The sequence below is a fragment of the Rutidosis leptorrhynchoides genome, chromosome 6 (assembly GCF_046630445.1).
Source record: "Rutidosis leptorrhynchoides isolate AG116_Rl617_1_P2 chromosome 6, CSIRO_AGI_Rlap_v1, whole genome shotgun sequence".
NCBI classification, from domain to species: Eukaryota; Viridiplantae; Streptophyta; class Magnoliopsida; order Asterales; family Asteraceae; genus Rutidosis; species Rutidosis leptorrhynchoides.
The window spans coordinates 327,678,100-327,688,665 of NC_092338.1; positions in this window are offsets into that span (position 1 = coordinate 327,678,100).

The following is a 10,566-nucleotide window of genomic DNA, read 5'->3' on the forward strand; positions in this document are numbered from 1 at the left end:
TGTATTCTCAGCCCAAAAATGTAGAGAGTAAAAGGGAACTTATGAAACTCACCTTAGCAGCACATAAAGTTGTTCATCGTAATGTGACCGAAACTCGGAATATCAAATAATCCTAGATCTCAACCTATCAATATTGAGATTCAATATTGCAGGAAAGTACGTAGACGCAACAGAGATGATAAATACTAGATTTGACTTGCGAACAATACCCATGAACATTACCCATAACCTCCATAGCTATAACCCATAATTTCCTTAGTTCTATCCCGTTTGAAGCTTGTTTTGAAAGTGACACGCTCATGACCTCGTCGTAATATTTTATGTATAATATTACTAAAAATATTAAGATTAATAATAATAATAATCTTAATAATAATAATAATAATATAATAATAATAATAATAATAATAATAATAATAATAATAATAATAATAATAATAATAATAATAATAATAATAATAAATACTTACATAGTAATAGGTGTAAAAAAACATGCGCAAGAAACCTGGTATTTAAAGCCATAATTCCTGATTCTGATGCCCATGCGATCGCATGGGTTTTATGCCTATTTCTCATGCGATCGCATGGCCGTCAGATCCAGCTCACATATTTTTTTGTTTTCTTGTTTGTCGACATAATTAAATATAATATATATAATATATATAATTTAAATAATTAATTATATATTATATTAAATTCATGTGCATAGTTGACTTGTAATTTTCGTTCCGATGACTCGTACGTTGTCACTCGACTTATGTCCCGGTTCCGGTTTCTCGAACGCACTTTCGTAAGCTTAGAAAACTCGCAATTTACGTTTTGTGACTCGTACTTGTGTCAAAATATAGTCTTAAATTATCAATAAACTATATCATTCAAAGTGTATCTTAAACTTTCGAGTGTTTTGGTCATTTACTTCTATAAATCATTGTCTCGCTATTTGTTAATATATATATATATATATATATATATATATAATAACAAATCGTTTTATGACCAAGTTAATATATATTTTCAACATTCATAAACACGTTTTAAATATACGTCGTAAGTTATTCATACAATTAATATTCCAACTTATCATATATATTCAAATAAATATTTAAACCAATAAGTTTAATGTGCGGTATCAAAAAAATTAATACGTTGTTACGTTTTCAAGTTATAGTATATATATATGTATCTATATACATATAATTGTTCGCGAATCGTCGAGAACAACCGAAAGGTATTTGAATATATGAAAATAGTTCAAAAATTTTGAGATTCAGTTTTACAGACTTTGTTTATCGTGTCGAAAATATTACTCATACAAAGATTAAGTTTGAATTTGGTCAGAAATTTCCAGGTCATCACAGTACCTACCCGTTAAAGAAATTTCGTCCCGAAATTTGAGTGAGGTCGTCATGACTAACAATAAAAATGTTTTCATGCCGTATATATGTTGATAAATAGAGTTTTATCACCGTTGAATAATATGGATAAAACAATCCGATTATTCGAAGAGTATGAGAGAAGTTATTGTAAAAGAGTGAAATGGAGAATAGAGATTCGTCTTAACTCTTGACGTATTAATGATTGATTTCCGTAATTTAAGGAATAGAAAATCTTCATAATCTAAATAAGATTTGATTCTTCGGAATTTAAGGAAATTAAGATTTCTTTTGATTAAATGCGTAATTTGCCTCGATTGCTATGTTTGATATTTCGCTATAAATTGACCTCTTCCGTTTCATTATTTTCATCACTCTTACATCTTCTTCCTCATTTTCTATTTTCAAAAGATTGTAAAAATGCTTCATCCAGTTCTGATTCTTGATATACTCATAACTTTCATATCTGTCATTCTTCTTTTTCATCTACCACCGGAGGAAGATATTTTCTTCTACCATTACCTTGGGGTTATAGTGTTTTTCATTCTCCCGTATCTTTATATTCCTATACGCATTGATATACACGGTTTGTAATTTCTGGGTGGTTGTTGGGTTTTATATCTTCCCTTATATTTCGATGTCTCTGCTTCTGTCTTTCCATAATCATTGACATCCACAGTTAATACTCTCTCCAATTTACTGTGATTTATATATACTCCCATTGATATTTTGAAGCTTTATGCTTTTGTTTTATCTTCCCGACTTTAAATCAAGCGAATAATGGTCCAGAATTCGTAGGTATGAATTTCAGAATGAACATAATTAATGTTCAAAAAAAACGGTAATAGCACAATCTGACTTGTCAAATTACCAGAATACCTCGAAAAAGACCGAATCATTAAGAAAATATTTTCTTGATAGTTTAGAGGTTAAATAGAATGAAAGATTTATGTAACATGGTTTATAATGAGGGTATGATCTGTGAACCTTTATCATGTTCCATTAGAAACTCAGCATGACTTACTGTAATATAATCACGTTGATCAAGTGTCATTATATTATAATAACTCATGCTTCAGTTCCCAACACCACTTCAAAAATATTCATATTTTAAACTCGAAGGTTTCAGAATTTAGAAACTAAAATAGTTTCTTTTATGATGTTACACAGATATCGCAAGGAGAAAATTGATTTTCGATGAGAATGGTTATGGAATTATCTCCAGAAATATGGAGGATATTTATAATGAAAGATACGATGATATCTTAGAATTTCTAATATCAGAGGATGATGAAGAATATTGTCCGCAAGGGTTTAGATTTGGAAGCAAGGTATTCGTTAATGGCTTCAGCAGATACTGAATAATTTGGATTCTTTGAAGGCAGGTTTAGTCTTTCTGATTTATCCACAGCCTCCTTCATACTGTGCTCAATCCGTTTTCCAGTTTCAAACCTTCTCTTTTTCTGAGCTTTGCCAACACACTATTCTTTATCATCAAACTTTTGGCTATTAAGGTCGTTTACAGTTTTTGCTGCTTCATCAGCATTCAAAGTTATCATAACCGAATCGTTGGTTATCAATCCGAGGTGTTTTCAAAAGTTTGAAGGGTTTGCATGAAGATTGTAATTGTCAAGATACATATGATGTTCTAGAATTTTGAACGATACATTTTTTTTCTTTTTTTTCTGGGTTTATGAATAGAAGTGATGTTCTAGCACAGTTTTGAAGTCAAAGTATAGCATTTGAAAGATGTAAGAATCTAAGAGTGATATTTTCTGTTAAATCTTGGCTTGGATTCTGATTTTTAAAAAATCAGAATATGTAATTGAATTTGTATGAAAACGATTGTATATCGCTGTGAGCATAGTTAATAATTTTTGAATCAAAGTTGAAAAATGTACAGTATAACATATTAATTGTGAACTTATATATTTCCCGAGTATTACCTACCCGTTAAAGATTTCACAATTAATACTTTGTACAAAAGAATTTTTTTTATTACCGTCTTTATGAAAATATATGTATGTATATTTTCTTCAGATGTAATACAGATTTGATGAGTTAATATAATATTAAGCTCATTTGATTTTTGAATTGAATGAATAATCTCTAAAACATTAAGGATTACATAATCTTCGCGGAGTATTTCACTAATGAAATCAATACTTCATTATTTATTCTTATTCCTCGGTGAAGGATGTTGATGCTCGAGGAATTCTTATGAACTTCATAAGATATAAATGATGTTTTCTAGAAAGTTTCGAGTACATCGAAGATAAAAGTGTAAAATCAAACATGTAATTGATTAATACACTAAGTTCATTATGAAATGGAATTCATTGAGTTGAAACAGATATTTGTAGTTAACGATGGTTAAGTTGTTAACGAAGGATGTACATCATAGCATATTAGTAATATGAATTAACCGAGTAGTATCTACCTCTTAAAATTCACACGTAATAGCTTAGTACGAAAAGATTCATGATGGTTTTAAAATTTATATATATAAGATATACATATAAATTCTTTAGATGAATTGAGTTATTACTTCATAACTCATTGATACAATATGTGACAACCCGGAAATTTTCAACCAAATTTAAACTTTATCTTTATATTATTCCGACACGATAAGCAAAGTTTGTTAAGTTAAATCTCAAGAATTTTAAATTGTGTTCATACATTCATTATAACCTCGACCAAATTCTGACAATTCACGAACCGTTATATATAAATAAATATGTATATATATGTATATATATATTATAACTTGAGAATATTAATAAAGTATTAAACGTATAATACTTTACATGAACGTATTTGTTTCAATATGTTTATCGATGAAATTAGAAGATAATATCAAATGATTGATTTATCAGATACATTATGATATCATTACGGGTCTATGTTATGAGGTCCACTGTGATTTAAGAAATCTATTCTTTTTGACAACATTCGGAAAATGGTAAAGTGATTTATAAGTAAGAACGTGAAGTGTAAATAACTTAGATGTTGGATATCGACAAGTTAAGTAACTCGACATTTTTCATTAAGATGATTTCATACGTTTATTTAACCTTTGAACTTTATCCCATGCTTCACCAACAAACTGTAATTTAAAAACTTGAAACCTATTATGAATATATATGATTCTACTTTTCTAAAACATTTTATGATATATAACGATTTCCATTATTTTAACCTTTAAACAAAATGATTCTTAAAAATATATTTGGTTTTGGAAAATAAAATTATTATATTTATTTGATTTAGTTTCAAACGTACAAAAACGTTTTCAGTTTAAAAAGAACTTTATTATTAAAACGTATATAACTTTTATAAATATCTAGAACCACTTTTGACAACTCATTACTTAACCAGTATGATAAAGATAACGATATTTATATTTTATTTTATTAAATATATATAACGATTTAAATTAATATTATATATATTTATACGCGTATTATACGTACATAGTTTTATACTTTTACTATACTTAAACTTTACCTTTACTTTATTTTTACTTTACTTTACCTTTAATAATTCACTTTAATAATTCATACTTTAATAATTCATACTTTAATAATTCACTTTAATAATTCATACTTTAATAATTCACTTTAATAATTCATACTTTAATAATTCACTTTAATAATTCAAAAATCTATTATAAATAGAATTCAATAGGTTTTATTATTTCATAGAAACTTGAAAATATTTTTCTCTAAACTCTAAACTCTCTCAATCGATTTACATATATATATTCACTCCGTATTATTTCAAGATATTATTAGTATACATAAAATATTACGTTAGAGTGCTGTCCGAGTGATTTCGAAATTGTTTTTCGAGTGGGATTGGATTAAGGAAATTATGGGTTATAGCTATGGAGGTGATTGGGTATGGTTCATGGGTATGCTCATGAGGTCAATATAGTGTTTATCATCTCCGTTGCGTCGACGTACCTTTCCTGCAATATTGAATCTCAATATTGATACGTGAGTACTCATAATTTAACTTTTACATACTAATAGTGTATCCCTTACTAGTGCTCGAGTATATAGGATTATGCATGTTTGTACTTTTGATATTGCCTTTATTTAGGTTATGTTGAATCCTGAATTAGTTATATATGCGACTGAGATAAGGTATAAGATATGCATGTCATTGGAAAGCTAGTGAAAAATTAAGAACTTTTCATTTAGATATCGAATGATTTCGATGAACGAATTTGAAGTTATGGTCCATCGAATTTTTGTATTATTATTAAAAATGATTATTATTATCGTCGTTCTAGTTTTATCTTATTATTATTATTATTATTATTATTATTATTATCATCTTTATCAATAAAAGGATTTATCATTAAAAAATGTTATTTTTTTTTATTATTACTATCGTTATTATCGTTAAAGTTATAATTAGTATTATTATTATTATCATCCAATTATTATTATTATTATTATTATTATTATTATTATTATTATTATTATTATTATTATTATTATTATTATTATTGGTATTATTATTATTATTATCATTATTAATATATATATCATTATTTAAAAATGGTTATTGTTATTGTTATTATTATTATTACTATATTATCATTAAGATAATTATTAGTATTATCATTAATAATGTTATAGTAACTATCATTATTAATATTAGTGTAATTAAAACAAATATTTGTAACACCTAATTATTTTGATTACTATTATTATCATTATTACCAACACGATATAAAAGACGATTAAAAGCTATTAAACGAAACGATTAGGAAATAATGGGTAAGAGTATCATGATGAAATTGAAATATTATAAGATATTGATTTAGATAAAATTATCGTTCTTATTATTTTTATCATTACTATTATTATTAAAATTATCGTTAGTATTAAAACTATCATTTTAACAAAAATTATCATTTTAATAGAAATTTCATTATTACTATAAAATATCATTATTATTATTATTATTTTAAATAGAATTATTATTTTAAAGATAATATTAAAAATTATCTTAAATATTAAAGTTATCATAATTAGAATTATCGTTTTATCATAATGTCATCTTAGTAATTCTAAATATTGATATTTTTATAATAATAATTATTATTACAAAATAATACAACTTTTACTTACTATCATTATAGATATTATTTTATCAAATAAATATTTGATACAAACATATTTTACTACGTGTAATAACTTACTTTAATAATACCTATCATATTATCTTTATAATATTAAATGAACCCTATAAATTTTATTACTTAATATATATAAAAGTATATTTTATTATGTAAATATAATATAAAATTTTATTTATTAATAAATAAATTATATTATTTACTCTAATAAATCTTTTAAAAATATTTAAAAATATAAAACGACAATATTTAAACTATATATTAATCATGTATAGATTTTTGGAAATTATTTTGAGTCAAATTTACTTTTGTTGACTTTTGCATATTAGTCTCGAGCATTAGGATTGTGGTACACTATGACTTGACCTAATTTGTTAGACAAATATTGACCAACACATAAATATATATAATTAATTTAGGTTCGTGAATCCGAGGCCAACCTTGCACTTGTTCAATAACGTTATATGTATTTTTACTACGAAATACAGTATGGTGAGTTTCATTTACCTTTTTACCCTTTATATTTTTGGGACTGAGAATACATGCGCTTTTATAAATGTTTGACGAAATAGACACAAGTAATTGAAACTACATTCTATGGTTGAATTATCGAAATTGAATATGCCCCTTTTTATTAAAGTCTGGTAATCTAAGAATTAGGGAACAGACACCCTAATTGACGCGAATCCTAAAGATAGATCTATTGGGCCTAACAAACCCCATCCAAAGTACCGGATGCTTTAGTACTTCGAAATTATATCATGTCCGAAGGAGGATCCCGGAATGATAGGGGATATTCTTATATGTATCTAGTTAATGTCGGTTACCAGGTGTTCACCATATGAATGATTATTTTTTGTCTCTATGCATGGGACGTATATTTATGAGAACTGGAAATGAAATTCTTGTGGTCTATTAAAATGATGGAAATAAATGATTATGATAAACTAATGAACTCACCAACCTTTTGGTTGACACTTTAAAGCATGTTTATTCTCAGGTGTTAAAGAAATCTTCCGCTGTGCATTTGCTCATTTTAAAGATATTACTTGGAGTCTTTCATAGCATATTTCGAAGAACGTTGTATTCGAGTCATTGAGTTCATCAAAGATTATTATTAAATCAATTTATAGTTGGATAGTGGATATTATGAAATGGTATGCATGCCTGTCAATTTTTGATGTAAAGAAAGATTGTCTTTTAAAAACGAATGCAATGTTTGTAAAATGTATCATATAGATGTCAAATACCTCGCAATGTAATCAACTATTGTGAATCATTTATAATGTATATGAACGGGTCCTTTCAGTTGGTATCAGAGCGGTGGTCTTAGCGAACCAGGTCTGCATTAGTGTGTCTAACTGATAAGTCATTAGGATGCATTAGTGAGTCTGGACTTCGACCGTGTCTGCATGTCAAAAGTTTTGCTTATCATTTCTAGTCGGAAATCATCTGCTTATCATCCATAGGAAATTACCTGCTTATCATTATTAGTCTAGACACGTCTTGCTACATTAATTGCATGAGTAGTGTATAGACAAAATTCATATCTTAGCGTATCTGCTAAATCATATCTTATCGTATCTGTTACTTTAAACTTTGCCTGACATATCCCGCAAATTCCTCCGTAATCTATGAAATCTTTTGATCTCTATATATAGATATCCTATGTAAATAGAATACCACCCGATAGCCGAAAAATCATTTTTATATCGAAAATCCTTTATCCAATCGTACGAAATGGAATTTGTCATCAGTTCAAGTCACTCGGATTCCGAAATGGAATCTCACTCAAGCTCCGAAAGCAGTGTGACCGGAATGGATCAACCAATCAGACATCACCTATTCTGGATGAATTGGGGATGGGTTCGTAGCCTCCTCAATCATTGGAAACAAGAAGAAGGCGATCCTTTCCATCCACCACATTTCCCTCTTGGCGAAGAACCTGAAGCACTTACCGGCGAACCTGTTCGAGACACCATTTTCTCTCTTATTTCCAGGGTATCTCGTCACGATTATATACTACATCAAATTCTAGATTTTATTTATCCGCTTGTTCCGACCGACAATCATCCTGGAATAATAGAAGAAGTCAACGAACTTCGCGCTCGGGTAGTGGCTTTGGAGAATATGGTGCAGAGATTACAAACACCAGCACCAGCACCAGCAGCATAACCAGTACCACCATCATCAACGCCAACAGTACCATTACCACCTCCAACCACAACCGCGTTGTAAACCTCAACTTCACAATCTATCCCACGAGCATCAACGTCATACGCACCATAGATACCAAGGAGTACCAACAACAATAACTGACGAAGTATTAATTCATAACTTCATTGGAGAAACATTCCGCGGCGATTATATAATCTCTAAAGTCTTAGAGATTATCTAATCTAGCCCTAACCATAAATCAGTTAAGCGAACCAAAATGATAGAAGGAAGAGTAGAAACCCTGATAAAAATGGTGTGTGATTAAAAAGTTAAACTTTTTTTACCAACAGCATCAACAGTACCGTCAACGTCACTAGCATCGTCAGTACAGTCAACATCAGAATCAACAACACCTATAACATCACAAACTCCGTCAGTTCAAGAATCACTGTGGACATCATTACGAATCAATAACGTGTATATTGTATCAACAAGTTATGAAGAATTAACTCATTCCCTCTGAAGAAATTATATATATATTTTATATATATATATATATATATATATTTTGAAATAAAAAATAAATCTTTCCGTGCTAAGCTATTGTGTGTGAATCTTAACTACTCGGTTAATTCATATTACAAATATGCAATAATGTACGTCCCTCGCCCGCGACTTAACCATCGTTAACTACAATCTCTGTCTCAATTCAACAAATTCCAATTCCTAATAAATCAAGTATATATTTGATTTTACACTTCATCATTGATGTAATCGAAACTTTTCAGATAACATCATTCGTACTTTGCGAAGTTCACAAGAATTTAACGAAAACCAACATCACATCTCAACAAATAACGAAGTATTGATTCATAATTTCAATATTATTGAAGAAATACTTATGTAACCTCTAAAGCCTTCAAGGAATTATTTAACTCTAGTTTCAACCGTAAATCGAATGAGTTTAATTTAGTATTAACTCATTAAAATCTATGTTACATCTGAGGAGAATATATACATATATATTTTCATAAAGACTGTAATAAAATTCTTATGTACAAAATATTAATTGTGAAAATTTTTTTAACGGGTAGGTAATACCCGAGAGATATATATATATAAATTCACAATTAATATGTTACATTCTTCGAATCAGATTAAGCAAATTATCAATTATACTTCCTACTTTCACAATAATATACATTCTTTCATAGAAATCAAAACAATCATACTTATTCAAACCCAATACATATTCTGCTTTTAAAATCTCAGAATTCAATTCGAGATATAACCGGTACCATCACTTTTAGATTCCTACATCTTTCAAAGCTATACTTTGACTTCAAAAGTGTGTTAGAACATCAAATGTATACAAACGATTACAATCTGTGTTCAAACCCTTCAAAAATCTCTGAAGACACTTCAAATAATGAGCAATCGAGATGATGATCTAACCACATATTACTCACAGTTATGTACTTAAAAAGCTCTCGAAATCAAAGTCATAATTCAACACATATCTGTGTCAGATCTTTTGGCATTTATTAGCAAAAATAACCTTGCAATTCCTTTGCAAAGTAGCAAATTATATCACAGCTCCAGCAAGACAACTTCGATTTTTTCATTCGGAGTAGCCTTATCATAATTTTGATATATGTGATTACCCTTTTGTTACCGGAGAACCTTTCATATTCCACCACATTAGCAATAAACTTACCAACAACTTCACTGATCTTGGGCATTCCAAAGAATCTTTATATTTATCGAAACCTCATCATTTACTCATCTACCTCTTGTAACGAGAATTGCCATACGAATCATTGGGAATTAGCAATCAGTATTTTGAAATCTCACAGCATGTTGACGCCAACAGTTATACAT